At 42.9% G+C, this 16,755-nt stretch overlaps 1 long non-coding RNA gene across 1 annotated transcript; it reads left to right on the top strand.

The window, feature by feature from the left end:
• The first annotated feature begins 1,023 nt into the window (after window positions 1-1,023).
• Window positions 1,024-16,471, top strand: LOC116556022. The gene is made up of 3 exons (XR_004270789.1): window positions 1,024-1,204; window positions 8,521-8,526; window positions 16,460-16,471. It is a non-coding gene; the product is annotated as an uncharacterized LOC116556022 (long non-coding RNA).
• The last annotated feature ends 284 nt before the right edge of the window (window positions 16,472-16,755 follow it).

Raw genomic sequence — 16,755 nt, 5'->3', positions numbered from 1 at the left:
AGAGAGAGAGAGAGAGAGAGAGAGAGAGAGAGAGAGAGAGAGAGAGACTCACAGTACACTGGCCTGGTAGAGCTTTGTAAACCATAGGCACTGATGTAAGCAGACCTTATTCTTGATTATTCTTGATTAAGTCATGGTTTTCAAGCTTTTATTTAGCAATGGATTTATTTTTTTTCTGCACAAGATCTTCTGGTTATATATACATTATTTATATTGTATATTATATGTGATTAAGAAAAAATATATAAAATAGGTAAAACCAGTATGGACCTGATGGAAGAAAGGGTGGGGGTCAGAGCCCTGTCAACTTTGCTTCCCTTAGTCTTCTCAGATCCTTTATATAACTTCAGGATTTCAGGGGACACAGCATGGAAGCCACTACTCTAGATGATGGGTATGTATAAAAAACGTTGTGTGTAAGTGGGGTCTTTGCCTAAGGGGGCCCTCTGTGCATTGGCAGTGTATTTGGCTGCAAACTATAAACAGACTGCATGAAGACATACTTTAGGGAGACGGTGAACCTGCATTTCTAATCAGGGGGTATAGTTGGAGCCCCTGAGAAGCAGAGGGGTAGATGGGCCAGCCTATTTATGATCGGCAGGCTGCTGGGAACGGCCTGCGGTGAAGCTCATTGTGAAAGTGGGTGAGTGTGTCACTGAAACACAAGGAAGCCAAGCTGAATGCTGCCTGAGGCATTAAGCTAGCAGTAGCTCCCGCAAACCCTCAGGATGAAGCTGGGTTATACGTGGCATGGAAAGACTTCAGGGCACCACCAGTGCCCTCAAGTTCATTTTCTGACACTGAGTCTAACAATTCGCCCTTTTGCCCCTGCCTCTGGCTCTGTCTCCTTCCAATGGCCCCACTCTACACCTGTCCTATAGGCAGGCAGTGGCATCCTCAGCTCCTGGTCTGCTGGGGCCGTCGGGTCAGCTGGCCCCTCGCCCTTGCTTGGACATTCTGTTTGTATGCTGAAATCAGGATTGTCCTGAGGGCAGGCTGCGGGAGAAGATTCACAGAGAAGCGGCGGAATTCCATAGGTGGAGGTTGAAGAAAGTGGTTCTAGGTGGAGACTAGAGAGCAAAGAGGTTTTTAATTTTTTAATCCAACGATTAGATTTCTGAATTAAAACGACCTGATATGCTTTGGATGTTTGTCCCCTCGAAATCTCATGTTGAAATGTGGTCCCCAGTGTTAAAGGTGGGGTGTGGGAGAGGTGTTGGATCGTAGGGTGGACTCCTTATAAATGATTTAGCATCATCCCCTTGATTGAGTGTGGTCTCAATTACTTCACACCAGATCTGACTGTTTAAGAGTCTGGGACCTCCTCCCCGGCTCTCTTGCTTCCTCTCAAGCCATGTGACACGCCTGCCTCCATTCTGCCTCCCACCACAATTGGAAGCTTCCTGAGGCCTTCACCAGAGGCAGATGCTGGCACCATGTTTCCAATACAGCCTGCAGAATCATGAGCAATTAAACCGCTTTTCTTACCCAGCCTCAGATATTCTTTTATAGTCATGCAAATGGACTCCTACAGCACTGAAGGAGACTTTGGGGCTCATTTGATTGTTGCTGCTTACTCTAGGGAAATCTTCGAACACCTCAGGTTGTCAGTGGACACATCTGTAAAATGGGCTACTGGAAACGTGCTCACATTTAGAAGCTGCTATTTCAAACCCACGCATTTGCCCCGAGCCATCCGCTTTCTAGATGGCTTATCTCTTAGCAACTCATAGATGACTTTTTCAGTTGCTTGGTTGGAGGAGCGGTTAAGACTGTGTTTTGAGAATAGACTTTTTCCCTGTGGGAAACCGAAAGGTTTGTGGTATAATGATCCCTGGCCTGGGGCCTCCTTTGCACAGTTAATTAATTCCAATGACAAATATTTACTGTGCATCGAGCATAGCAGGTAGTGCCCTGACTGATTGAGATGATCTGATATGGTAATGCAGGGTGGTTTTCAGAAATTAATGATTTGAAATGTAGTTAGCAACGTAAGGTTCTGGAGGGGCAATGTCAGGCATTCTTCTTGTGTTCAAACCATCCCAGACTGTGAAGGAACTGGCCCGTGATGTCTGCCTCAGCTGCTTTGCCCCTGCTCCATAGCTCGGGGAAGGGGAAGCTTTTGGCCCTCTGCCAGTGTTTGTAATCCTCACAGCAGGCTCCCAGGTCTTCTGGGTGGGCCTGCATCTTTTGTTACATATTTGTCCCCGAATCCAGACCACTTCTGAGCTCTCTGGGGAGAATGTGCCCAGGAGCTGTTCAGTAGGGTGGGCAGGCTGGTGGAAGTCCTCAGGCCTAATTTGTTCCGCTTCCCTTCAGCCCTTCGGCCCCAATTCATTTGTTTGTGTTTCGGGGGAAAAATCTCTCATTATTGTCTATCCTTTATTTCCTGGAATTGGACATGAAAGTTGTCATTGTTTTAGTTTGTGGCCTCCAAAGAAATAAACCATTTGAGCAACAACTGCAACAATGGCAACATTTGTCGTGGCATGGACTTCAGACAATTTGACTTTGGAGTCTGGGTGTCCATTTTGTTAGAATTGAATGTGCACAGAGTTTGGGGTGGTATGAGGGAGGCTGTATTTATTTTTGAATGTCTTTCGCCCGTAATGAAAACCAGCTGCCTCTCCAACAAGTGCATTACTCTTCCCACAGAAAGCCTCATGGACAAACTGAAGCTACCGGGGTTGCATGTGTTTGGATGTTTCTCATTTAATCTAGTGAGCTTCACCCTTTATCTCTCAGTCCTTCAGTCCTTGCTCATGGGTTGATGGACACTTCCTCTTCTTCTGTCCTTGTGGAAGCTAGAGGCGCTTTTGGTTTGTGGAGGAGAAATGTGGGACTTCTCCCCTCTTATTCGTGGGGGTGGACATGGAGGGGACCTCCACACCCCGGGAAAGGTGGCCCCATTCAGCTTGAGTCTGGAGCGAGACCAAACTTTCCTGCCTGCTGCATACAACTTCAACTCCAGGTCCAAGCTGGGCCCATGATTTTGGCTGTGGGGAGAACATTCCTTGGTATGTGCTGATGCATTAGGGTATGTCCAGCTGCCTTTTCTCTGGAGGAGTGGGACGGTTAAAATCCTTCCCTAAGTGTATGGGTGGACAAATAGGAGGCCTGGGGTTTAGAAAACACAGCCGAGTGGAGAGAGGGCCGGCAGACAGTGCTGCGCTGGCCACCTCTGTGGGTTTGGCCGCAGGAGAATGCAAAAGAATGATTTACTAGGTGCTCCCTCACCTCTCGTGGATGGTGCCGGGAGATGATGGAATGCACTTTTCTTCTGTAACAGAATGCTTTTGGCAGAGACATTTCCCAGTTATTAAAAAACGGGGCAATGAGGTGAGCTATAAATGCAAACCTCCGTATAGGAAAATCTAGAAGAAATGAGTAAGGACAAGGCGATGGAGAGGAGACTGCGGGGAGAAAGAAAAGTTTAAAAATAGGCAAAGAGAAGAACAACGAAGCCGTGTTGACACTGAATGGGAGAGAGTGAGAGCTCTGAAAAGGCAAGAAAAACATCAGCAATGGAGTCAAGGAAAGCTCAGGGGTGACTTTGCTCCTTCCCTGAAATGTAGAAGCAGAGAGAAGCCTGGGGAGGGGTTGACCAGGCAGGTCGAATTTGTAGGTCAGTGGAAGAAACAGAATGAGAAAAAGGAGCTTAGGGATGCTGAGGTCATTGGACACCCTTGAAGCTGTGGGTAATGTGCATTGCAGAAAGTTTTGGGCGAATTTCCGCAGAACCAATTCCGAGAACATGATACGGTGTGTCTTGACTCTTTATGGGGAGACGTGCCCTGTAGGACCAGAGAAATGCGCACAGCTGAGCCTTTACAGCGATATCCAGTTTCCATGGAGTTCTCTTTCTTTCCTGGTTCCCATAACGCTTGCCTGTGTTCAAATATATTTACCCCTTGATATTCTATTCGGCATAGTGAATTATTTCTATTATTCGCTCAGTTCTTTTTAGTGCATTTTCTCATTCCTTACAAGTCTGAGATTTTTAGGGACAAGGAGCGTGTCATGTATTTCTTTCGTGTTATTCACAGTCTTGCAGTGTGGTAAGGAAAGGGTAGGTGTAAAGATTGTGAAATTAAATTGGGCCTAAAGCTGCCTCCCACATAGTTCAGGTTTGGTCTGAAGGTTTCTGCATACCCAGCGAACTGCCGCCTAACGGGATGTGTAAACAGACTGTAACCTTCTAGTAAAAAGTCACTGAGTCTCAGCCAGTCACAGACAGCAACTTTGCAAACTGTGCTCAAATAGGACAAACGCTGAGCTGTAACCAATCTGGCTGTTTCTGCACCTCACTTCCATTTTCTGTACATCACCTGCTGTTTCCTGTCTGTAGATGGTATCCGACCCTGTGGCAACCCTGGGTTTGCTCTGAACCTGTTCTGGTTCTGGGGGCTGCTAGATTTGTGAATTGTTCTTAGCTTAATTGAACTCTTACATTTGACTTGTCTGAGGTTTTTTTTTAAGCAATGGACGGTGAGGCAAATGAGGACTCTGTAGGAGAAAACCAGTCAGCCAGTCTACCCCCTCCCACCCCTACTTCCTTCCCATATTTATTGAACACATATTGTATGCCAGGCACTGTTCTAGGCCCTGGGCACAAGCAGTCAACAGACAGATGTGGCAAAGCTTCTGTGTAAGTGGGAGAGAAAGGAAGGACAGCAGAAGGAACATGCACACAAACGCTCCGTGCAGGGGTTAGTGCTACCAGGGTGAGGAGCGAAGAGATGGCCAAGGGGCTGCAGGAGAGGCTGTGTGACTGCAGTTTACACTAGGTACAGGGAATGTCCTTTTTCTTTTCAACATAAATGATGCTTGCTTGGAGACCTGAATTAAACGGGAGGCTCTTTGGTGGAGGAGCCATGCCCACGGGAGCAGTGAGGTGCTGAGGGTAAATGTGCTCGTGTGCTCAGAGGACAGGGAGGAGGCTGTGGGCTGGAGCAGAGTCCGGAGGGGTGGGTGAGATCAGAGAGCGAACAGGGGCTGGACAACTCCAGTTCTTGTAGCCACAGAAAGTGAGGATATAGGATCCTATTCTGGGAGAGGTAAAAGCTTCTGGGTGGAGGATGGCACTGAGATCACTGGGGCTGAAACAGTTGAGAGGCAGGAATGGGCTGTGGCTTGGGCCAGGTGGGAGTGGCTGAAATGAAACAAGTGGTTGGATTCTGAATCTTTTTGGAAGATGGAGCTGACAACATTCACCCATCTGAAGAATGAAAGGAAGGAAATTGAGGATGACTCAGGGTTTTTGGTCTTGTCAGAAGATGCGTTTAGCTTGAGCTTTGGACAAGTTGTTGAGCAAAGGAAGCACTGGAGTGAGCCTACACCTCGATTTCCTCAGTGACTTGCTGAAACGGTGTGTACATGCATGGTTGTGGCCAAACTACGTCTCAGGTCAGACGAGGATGCCGAGGTAAGTGCCTCGGAAGAGTTATTCACCACACAAACATGTCTAGAGTATTCATTATAGCAGGGCTCTAGATGGTAGTTTAGGTTGTTTTGCCTCTTTTATCCAGATAGAGTCCGCTATTGTATTGGGACCAGAACTCATTCTGAGTAAAAAATAAAAAATGTCTAATCTAATTCCACTTCGTTGTTACTGCAGGGTGGTCAGGGCACTTTATTTTATTTTGAGTTGTAGGGTACATGTGCAGGATGAACAAGTCTGCTACATAAATAAACGTGTGCCGTGGTGGTTTGCTGCACCTATCAACCCGACACCTCAGTATGAAGTCCTGCATGCATTAGCTGTTTTTTCTGAGGTTCTCCCTCCCCTGTCCCCCTGCCATCCCCCTAATAGGCCCCAGAGTGTGTTGTTCCCCTCCCTGTGTCCATGTGTTCTCATTCTTCAGTTCCTACTTATGAGTGAGAACGTGTGGTGTTTGGTTTCCTGCTCCTGCATTAGTTTGCTGAGGATAATGGTTTCCAGCTCCACCCATATCCCTGCAAAGGACATGATCTCATTTGTTTTTACAACTGCATGGTATTCCGTGTTGTATACGTGCCACATTTTCTTCATCCAGTCTATCATTGATGGGCATTTGAGTTGATTCCATGTCTTTGCTATTGTAAATAGTACTGCAGTGAACATATGCGTGCATGTATCTTTATAACAGAATAATTTGTATTCCTTTGGGTATATACCCAGTAATGAGATTGCTGGGTCAGATGGTATTTCTGGTTCTAGGTTTTTGAGGAACTGCCACACTGTCTTCCACAATGGTTGAACTAATTTACATTCCCACCAACAATATAAAAGCTTTCCTGTCTCTCCGCAGCCTCCCCAGCATCTGTTATTTCTTGACTTATTAATAATTGCCTTTCTGACTAGTGTGAGATGGTATCTCACTGTGGTTTTTATTTGCATTTCTCTAATGATCAGTGATGTTAAGACTTTTTTCATATGTTTGTTGGTCACATAAATGCCTTCTTTTGAGAAGTGCCCATTCATGCCCATGTCCTTTCCCCACTCTTTAATGAGTTTTTTTTTCTTGTAAATTTGTTTGAGCTCCTTGTAGCCTCTGGGTATTAGACCTTTGTCAGATAGATAGGTTGCAAACATTTTCTCCCATTCTGTATGTTGTCTATTTGCTCTGAAGATAGTTTCCTTTGCTGTGTAGAAAGAAGCTCTTTAGTTAAATTAGATCCCATTTGTCAATTTTGGCTTTTGTTGCAACTGCTTTTGACATTGTTAGATGACATTGTTCATCTTTGCCTGTGCCTGTGTCCTGAATAATAGTGCCTAGATTTTCTTCTAGAGCTTTTTTTTTTTTTTTTTAAATAGTTTTGTGTTTAATGTTTAAGTCTTCAATCCATCTTGAGTCAGTTTTTGTAAAAGGTATAATGAAGGGGTCCAGTTTCAATATTCTGCATATGACTAGCCAGTTCTCCCAGCATCATTTATTAAACAGGGAATCCTTTCTCCATTGCTTGTTTTTGTCAGGCTTGTTGAAGGTCAGATGGTTGTAGATGTGTGGCATTATTTCTGAGTTCTCAATACCGTTCCATTGTCTATGTGTCTGTTTTTGTACTAGTAGCATGCTGTTTTGGTTACTGTAGCCTTATAGTGTAGTTTGAAGTTGAGTAGCATGATGCCTCCAGCTTTGTTCTTTTTTGGTTCCATATGAATTTTAAAATAGTCTTTTTTCTAATTCTGTGAAAAATATCAATGGTAGTTTGATAGGAATGGCATTGATCTATAAATTACTTTGGGCAATATGGCCATTTTCATGATATTGATTCTTCCTATCCATGAGCATGGAATGTTTTTCCTTTTGTTTGTGTGCTCTGTTATTTCCTTGAGCAGTGGTTTGTAGTTCTTCTTGGAGAGGTCCCTCACTTTCCTTGTTAGCTGTGTTCCAGTATTTTATTCCCTTTGTGGCAATTGTGAATAAAAGCTCATTGATGATTTGGCTCTCTGCTTGTCTATTGTTGGTGTATAGGAAAGCTTGTGAGTTTTGCACATTGACTTTGTATCCTAAGACTTTGCTGAAATTGCTTATCAGGTTAAGAAGTTTCTAGGCTGACATGATGGGGATTTTCTAGATATAGAATCATGTACTTCATCTCTTCCTATGTGAATACACTTTATTTCTTACTCTTGCTTGATTGCCTTGGCCAGAACTTCCAATAGTACATTGAATAGGAATGGTGGGAGAGGACATCCTTGTCTTGTGCTGATTTTCAAGGGGGAATGATTCTAACTTTTGCCATTTAGTATAATATTGGTGTAGATTTGTCATAAATGGCTCTTATTATTTTGAGGTATACCTAGATGTACCTTCAATACCTAGTTTACTGAGAATTTTTAACATGAAGTGATGTTGAATTTTATCGAAGGCTTTTTGTGCATCTATTGAGATAATCATGTGGTTTTTAGTTCTGTTTATGTGATTGCTTTGCATATGTTGAACCAGCCTTGTATCCTGGGGATAAAGCTGACTTGATTGTGGTGGATAAGCTTTTTGATGTACTGCTGGATTTGGTTTGGCAATATTTTATTGAGGATTTTTGCATTGATGTTCATCAGGGATATTGGCCTGAAGTTTTCTTTTTTTTGTTGTATCTCTGCCAGGTTTTGGTATCAGGATGATGCTGGCATCATAAAGTGAGTTAGGGAGAAGTGCCTCCCTTTCAATTGTTTGGAATACTTTCATAGTAAATGGTATCATCCTCTCTTTGTACCTGTGGTAGAATTCAGCTGGGAATCTGCCTGGTCCTGGGCTTTTTATTTTTTTGGTTGGTGGGCTATTTATTACTGGCTCAATTTCAGAACTCATTATTGGTTTATTCAGGGATTTAATTTCTTCCTGATTCAGACTTGAGAGGGTGTAGTGTCCAAAAATTTATCCATTTCTTCTAGGTTTTCTGGTTTATGTGCATACAGGTGTTTGTAGCATTCTCTGATGGTGGTTGTATTTCTGTGGGATCAGTGGTGATATCCCTCCCCTTTATCATTTTTAATTGTCTGTATTTGATTATTCTCTCTTTTCCTCTTTATTAATCTAGCTAGTGGTCTATTTTATTAAATTTTCAAAAAAACAGCTCCTGGATTTGTTGATATTTTGAAGGGTTTTTGTGACTCTGTCTCCTTCACTTCCCAGTGCCTTTTAAATAGGTGCTATTTTTTAAAATGATTTTAGGTCACAGCAAAACTGAGGGGAAGATGCAGACTTCTCATATAGCCACTGTCCCCACACATGCACAGCCTTCCCCACTATCAGCAACCACCAGACTGGCACTTTTTTTTTTTAATAAAAAGAAATTGAGAAACCTACAATGACACGTCATTATCACCCAAAGTCAATAGTTTGCATTAGAATTCGCTCTTGGAGTCATGCAATCCATGGCTTTGGATAAATGTATAATGATGTGTACCCATCATTACAGTATCAAAAAGCAGGGCTTCATGGCCCTAAATATCCCCTGTGCTCTGCCTATTAATCCTTCCCTCCCATTAATCCCTTGCAAACACTTATCTTTTTACTGTATTTATAATTTTTCATTTTCCAGAATGTCATATATGGGAATCACATAGAATGTAGCCTTTGCAGATTAGCTGTTTCACTTAATACACTTAAGGTCCTTCATATCTTTTTGTGGCTTGATAGCTCATTTCCTTTTAGTGCTGAATAATATTGCATTGTCAGGATGTATCACAAAATTTTTATCCCTTTAACTACTGAAGGACATCTTGGATGCTTCCAAGTTTTGGCAATTCTGAATAAAGCTGCTGTAAACAGGTTTCTGAGTGGACATAAAGTATTTAACTCACTTGAGTAAATACCAAAGAGTATAACATACTTTTACCATATAACCCAGCAATTACATGGTGAAAGTATTCTTAGTTTTCTGCCAAACTGCCTTCCACAGTTTTGGTACTATTTTGCCTTCCCACCAGCAATGAATGAGATTTCCTGATGCTCCACATCCTTGCCAGCATTTGGTGTTGTCAGTGTTCTGGATTATTCACCATTTTAATAGGTGTTTAGTGGTATCTCATTATTTTAATTTGCAATTACCTAATTACATGACAATGAGCATCTTTCTATATATTTATCCGCCATCTGTATATGTTCTTTGGTGAGGTGTCTGTTTAGATCTTTTGCCTATCTTTTAATCAGATTGTTCATTTTCTTATTGCTGAGTTTTAAGAGTTCTTTATATATGTTGGACAACAGTCCTTTATCTGATATATCTTTTGCAAATCTTTTCTCCCAGTCTATGGCTTGTCTGCATTCTTTCTACAGAGTGTTTTGCAGAGCAGAAGCTTTTAATTTTGATGAAGTCCAGCTCATCAATTCTTTCTTTCGTGGATCATGACTTTGGTGTTGTAGTTAAAAAGTCATTGCCAAAACCGAGGTCATAGGATTTCTCCTATGTTACATCCTAAGTGTTTTATAGTTTTGCATTTTATTGATGCACTTTAAAAATGTCCTATGGCTTCTGAAGCTGGACCTATTTTCCTCCGTGTCCCCTCTTCCTGGCCTCTTCTTTAATACCCCGTCCCACCCAAGTAAAGAGTACAGATTGCATCTCAACTCCCAGCAGAGGTAAATTCCTATACAACAACAGATATAAAAGGAGAATATTTAACTCTGATTAAGTCTGCTGGGAGCTGCTGGGAGACCAAGGCCAACAGGCCAGTCCTTATTTTCTGGACTGTTTTCTTCAGATAAGCTTTTCTTATTACTGTGCCTGCCATCCATGCCCTGCCCACCCCTAACCTTACTCTTGGCTTGTCTCCCATTCTGTTTGAGTCAGGAATCACCTCAAACAGAGCTGACTTTTGAACTCTTTTGGTCAAGACTTCTTGTCCAATGTTGACAAAGTTCTGGAAATCACAGCTGTGAAGTTGACTCATGTACTATGTTTCAGTGTAAAGTTCTGAAGAAGCTGTGAGCTTCCATGAAAATCTCCATCCTCTCTGTACCTACACTAAGGTTATGGATTATGCCTGAGTGATCTCAGCATCATTTTGATCCAGTTTGCATCTAGGGACTGATTGCCAATTTCTTTCAAAATCCTGGGCTAACTGCATAAACCCAAGAAAATTTGGCTTTTATTTCCAGTCATCTTACTTTTTGGCTTTGCGTTTGCTATGTGCTGTGCTTAAAACTTTTTTTCAGGATTCCAAAGGTTTAACTTTGGCTCATGTGAGTAAATGGCCTGTTTATGTGCTGTGGTGCTGAAAAACCAGAAACCCAGTAATGCAGCAATGAATAACTCCTAAAGAACAGAATATTCATCCTCCTGAGGCCAGGTTCAACATAACTACTGTATCTCTTAACACAAATGTGACTATGGTAGAAGCTGGTGCATGCTTAGCTGAAAGGATGGAGTTGAAGAAGAGTTACGGTATCAGCCTGGATGGGGGAGTGGTGAAGGCAGTGCTTTGGGGCATTAAAAAATTTAACTGGGGCTGGGTGCAGTGGCTCATGCCTGCAAGCCCAGCACTTTGGGAGACCAAGGAAGGCAGATGACACTAAGACAGGAGTTTGAGACCAGCCTGGCCAACATGGCAAAACCCCATCTCTACTAAAAATACAAAAATTAGTTGGGCATGGTGTTGCACATCTGTAATTCCACCTACTTGGGAGGCTGAGGCATGAGAATTGCTTGAACCTGGGATGTGGAGGTTAGAGTAAGCCAAGATTGTGCCACTGCACTCCAGCCTGGGCAACAGAGCAAGACTCTGCCTCAAAAAGAAAAAAAAGTAATTGGGTTGCCATTAAGCTGGGATGGCACCAGTGCCTTGGGTTCATATGTAAGCAGACTGAAGTCCAATGCAAACAATAAAATAAGACATAAGCTTTATCACCCAGAAACCATCAGCTAAACTCAACTGGAAGGCTTTCCATTGGATGGTAAGATAAACACCTGGCTTTAGCTAATCAACTCATCAAGGATTTTGTTTTTGCATTCAGCCTGTAAAAGCCTCTGCTCACATGCTAGGGTAGAACTTGCAGAACCTCTTCCAGTTCTGAGTGCTGCCTGATTCATAAATTGTTTTTTGCTCAGGGAAACTGCTGAGTTTAATTTATCTGAAGTTTTTCTTTTTAAGGGTGAAGAAACGGCTCCTTCCAGCAAGCTGTAAAAGGAAAGGACTACTAACAAAATTCTCAAGCATTGTTAAAAAGGAGTATTAAAATATAAAGTGCATGTGATTAATTGGTATGTAGGTAGACAAGAATGTATTAGAAGAGAGAAGGCTATAGCGTGATGGAGGTTGCTCAACAATAGCATTGAGGCAAGTAAAAGAATCATCCCTGGGGAATGGGGGAGGAGGGGAGGCTGGTGAGGGAGGGATGTGTCAGGTCTTTCAGACTTGACTCTGGGGTCAGCTGCAGACTCAATTCATCATCATCACCAGGGAGCTTAAGAATTTAGCTCAAAGAGTCTGATTTTCTGGGTTGGGTTAGAATCTAAGAATCTGTTTTAAAATGAATCCCCTGCCCTAACTCCCAGGTGAGGCTGATTAACATCCAGATTTATGAAGTCATTGGCTGGGGGTCTGTGACCTACAGCCCCTAGGCCAAATTTAGCCTGGGGCTCGGTTTTTATTTTATTTTTTAACTTTATAAACTTTTCTTTGTCTTTATGTGTACCCTTTATTTCAAATATTTCTTAAAACACCATAGTTATTCCTTAGGACAAGAGTGAAGATCACCCCCTGTAGAAACTCAATAACTATGTACAGAGCTTTGCAGAACAGAGACAATCACTAAAGGCTGGCTGCTGGCCAAGGAATGGTGTTCTGAGTGGATTCAAGGAACAAAAAGAAACCAGATTGGGACCAAGCGCTCAGCACTCAGCTGAATCAAGCTTCAGCTTCCATCAGGGCATATCTTATGATGCTCACATGCTCTGTTTCTTGAAGGTTTGGGTTCAGCACAAGATTCTATTTGTCTACTTGGCTACACCCCCAGCTGAAGTGCCAAGAGGTCACTGTCACTCATTTTCTTGGCCAGCCAAACTCCTGCAGCAAAGAGTCCCAAGTTGAGGATTAAATGTCTCTGGAAATCATTCCTATCAGTGGTAAAGCCATAGCTGCCATGAAGCCAATCTCTCACATTGTTCAGAATTTTGGGTGCTGCATTTGCTGAGCCAGTAGGGCTCACAGTGACCACTGGAAGCCATAGTAGTACTTTTGGGATCTGCCAACTTTTAAAAAAATAGATACATAATATTTGTACAAATGTATTGGGTACATGTGATATTTTGATACAGGCATAGAATGTGTAATGATCAAATCAGGGTATTTAAGGCATCCATCACTTCAAACATTTATCATTTCCTTGTTTTGGGAACACTTCAAATCCTTTCTTCTAGCATTTTGAAATATACAATATGTTGTTGCTAACTGTACTCACCCTTTTGTGCTATTGAAAACTAGAACTTATTCCCTCTTTTTATTTGAGACAGGGTCTCACCCAGTTACTCAATCTGAGTGCAGTGGTACAATCATAGCTCACTGCAACCTCAAACTGAATTCCTGGGTTCAAGGATTCTCCCACCTTAGCCTCCCAAGTAGACAGGATTGCAGGCATGTGCCGCCATTCCCAGCTATTTTTTAAAAAAATTTTCTGTCTTAGAGATAAGCTCTCCCTATGTTGCCCAGACTGGTCTTGATCTCCTGGGCTCAAGGGGACTGCTTCAGTCCCCTAAAGTGCTAGAGTTAGAGGTGTGAGCCACCGCTCCTGGCCAGAACTTATTTCTTCTCTCTAACTGTTTGTTTTTGTCCATTAGCTGTCCTGTCTTTACCCCTGCAAGTAGCTTGTAGCTAAGAATGTGTTTTACATTTTTAAAGTATTGTAAACAAACAAAAAGCAAAGAAGAACACATGACAAAAATGTAAGTGGCCTGCAGAGCCTAACATATTTATGATACTACCTGGCCCTTTGCAGAAAATGTTTGACTATCCCTGGCTCAGGTAGGGAAAATATAATATAAATAAATAAATAAGATTTCTTAACCGGTGAAGAGGTAATGAGGTCTGCAAAATTTCTACCATCGGTCATTCTTCACACAGGCAAGGGAACCTTTGCTTTGAGTGTGGTTCTCATTGGAATGTCATTGTCACTCACTGCCACTCTTTAAACAATGTCACTCTTTAAATCTCATTGTCACTCTTCAAACAATGTATTGTGCCTCAGGTACTGCAAGGTACTGTTATGCTCGTATGGACACATAAAGGCTGTGGCTAAGGTAAAGATCAAACAGGCTGCTTACTGAAAGGGGTAGTTAAAATTATTTCAACTCCTCTTTTGTTTAGCTAGGGAGGGAGAAAGCAGATTAGGCCTTCGAAGTTCAGGAGAAAAAAATACCACTTATGTAAACATAAGGCACGTAAGCAGGCACTTGCTGCCCTGAGACTAGGGTATAACTATACTTCTTGAGATATGGCTTGGCAAATGCTTTCTTACCTTTTGGCGTACAGACCTGGACAACAAGGAGATGGGGAGGGATCTGTTTATGAAAGATCCGATCTCAGAACTCTCTTGAAAAGGAAGGGCCCATCTGCCACTAGACTGGTTGCTCAGACTCAAGATAATGGCTGAGGTTGTGGGCAAGGGCTGGTGTTTGTGTCCTGTGTGTCCCTACACCCAGCTGTTCTGCTGAGGAATTGTCATTTGGGAAGCAATGGTTCAGGGTGGACTGTGACAGAAGATCTGTGACATTGGTGCCCATGTAGTATCCCCCAGCTGATGCCCACTCAGAAATCTATCTTGGCCGAAGGGGCAAATGCTGAGTGCAGGGTGTGTCATCAGAGCAGCACGCTGTGAAACTGGTGAGCCATTTGGTCAAGGGCAGGTTGACTTCGGGTTGAGTAAACCCTGGAGTTCCCGGAAAACACATTGACACAATAACCTTAAGAAAGTGACACTAGGCTTTTTCTGCTAGAATGTCACGGGCTTGAATAATTTACTATAAAACCCAAAGCAGTATTTTAACCCTGAGTTTCCATAGCTTGGCCACACATACTCATTCATTCATTCCTGTACAGTTACACAGATGGGGATTTAGAGAAGTGAAGAAGGTTGGCCAAGTCACACACTGGGTAGGAATCTAAACCTAGTCTTGTGTGTTTCCAAAGCGGGTTCTCTGTCCACAGTACCCTACTGCCTCTTGCAGAGTCACAGATTATTAGGGAAGTCTTACAAATTACTCACCATTTTTGAATGAGAAACTGAGACTCAGAGAAGTGAAACAACTTGTTCAAGGTTGTTTAATTACTAGAATTCCTACAGACCTGCTTCCAGATTCAGGGGGTCTGGTTTGCCATAAGCTTCTAAGAACTTCTTATCAGAGGAACTGAGAATGTCAAATGGAGTGAGTTGAAATCCATAGGGACAAAGAAGCATTGAAGGAAAAATGAGATTTGCAAAGTGAGGCACATTTCGCTTTTTCTAATGACCTGTTTGTTGATGTCCTCTTTGTAATGCTTCCAGGAGGCAGGAAGGCATAAGCAGACTTTGGCAATTTGATCTCAGAGATTACCTATTTATTTATTTAGTGTTTTAGACATTAACTTGGCTAATATAAAGCAATTCTCCTAAAGTCTGGAGTTCATGGACATAGGCCAGGTATAGGGAAAGCCGTCCTTTCCATTCAACTCATGACCCCAAAAGAGCTTGAGTCTAGGTTGATCCCCAGCCATTGGGTACATCTGTAACCTGGCCACCCTGATTTCTCAAATAGTTCAGCTACAAATGGTGATGGAAGAGATACCCAAGAAGGGACTTGAAATAAATGGAAATCTTTCGTTCCCTGTTTCAGTCTCTATCTGAGAAGCTGCCACTGCCCAAGGGAGGAGCCCAAAACCCAGTGTTCTCTGCAGATCAGAGTCAGTTTTCAAAGCACTGAAGGTGTAGCTCAGGCTTTCTTACACGTGGAGCTTCCTGGTATATGACATAGAGAACCCCTATGTAATTCAGTTTCAGAAGATGGTACAACACGTGCCTGGAGAAGCTGCCAAGTGTTCTTTGACAAAGCTTAAGGGCAGGATCTATAATCTCTCTGGGGTAATTTAGGTGAGGCCTTTCTTAGAGGTAGAGGATGAAATGGGTGCCCTCTTTCATCTCTTGGCTTTGCAAGTTCAGAGTTTTGCCTGCAAGAGCAAAGTAAAGGGCGACATGAACTGAATTAATATGGGCAGCCAGTGCACATGGGGGAAGTCAGGCTGGGATTATTTAGACAGTTGACCCTGTTTCTAGCTTCAGCTTCCCACCTTGTAGATGCAAATTTGGTTAAGATACGCAGACAGAGTGGACATTCTTTGCCTTTTACTCTTACTTGGCCTATCCCTGTAGTTAGAAAAGAGCAGCAGATTGAGTCTAGCTTATTCATCCATGAAGGGAGGGTTATTTCTTTGCAGGCTTATTAGTGAAATACTTAAAGGTTAGAGCCCTCAAGAATCCTTAAAGAATTTCTTGCTCAATGTCCATGTTTTCAAGGGAAGCAAATAAAGTTCAGAAAGCCTACATGAGGAACTCAGAGTCGACATGCCAGGGTAGGGGCAGAGCTGAGCTGAACCTCTGGTGTTTAGGTTCTCAGGCTGGTAGGTTTACAGCCTGCTGCACTGTGTCCTGTTGCCTCTGTAAAACAGGGACTTCTTGTTAAAATCCACTGTTCACAGCAAAAGGAGGGAGGACATTCATTTATTCACTTATTCAAAAAATTGTATTGAGCTGCCCTTGGGCGTCAGAAACAAGATTGATAAGGCCCTGCCGTCGCCCCATGGGGCTAACTGCACCAAATGTTTGCAAAGAACCTATGTGGACTTAGGTCTCTTGCTCTTCTGTCACTTTCTTAAGTTGGTGAGAAAAGGATGCATAGGAACAAAGTTTTTAGGGAGGTGGAGAGATAGAGAGGGTGGAAGAGAGAGAATGAGGTGTATCAGAAGGAGAGAGGGAGAGGATATATCCCAAAGAATATTTGCAGGGAGGGAAATATTTGGCTGTCCCTTCCCCCTCTCCTGTCCTGTGTCCCCTCCTCTCATTCCTCCTCCTCCTCATTCTTCTTCTTCATTTGTGGTTAGCTGGACTGTATCAAACTCCCTTAACTCTCTCGAATGCAGACTTTCCTACTTTCTGGTAAACTTGAGTTGCTATGGTGAGAGAGTGGCCTGGGACAAGTCAGTGGAAAACGTTAGAAACAACACCCAACCCAGAGCAACGTATCAAAGAGTTAATTAGAAGGACCTGCCATGTGTTTCCCATTCCCTGCCACAGGTTTGATTGC

This window comes from Sapajus apella, unplaced genomic scaffold (assembly GCF_009761245.1).
Source record: "Sapajus apella isolate SASKATOON/1434 unplaced genomic scaffold, GSC_monkey_1.0 scaffold16, whole genome shotgun sequence".
Taxonomy (NCBI): Eukaryota; Metazoa; Chordata; class Mammalia; order Primates; family Cebidae; genus Sapajus; species Sapajus apella.
The sequence above is the reverse complement of the archived record's forward strand: the minus strand, read 5'-3'. Positions and strand labels throughout refer to the sequence as shown.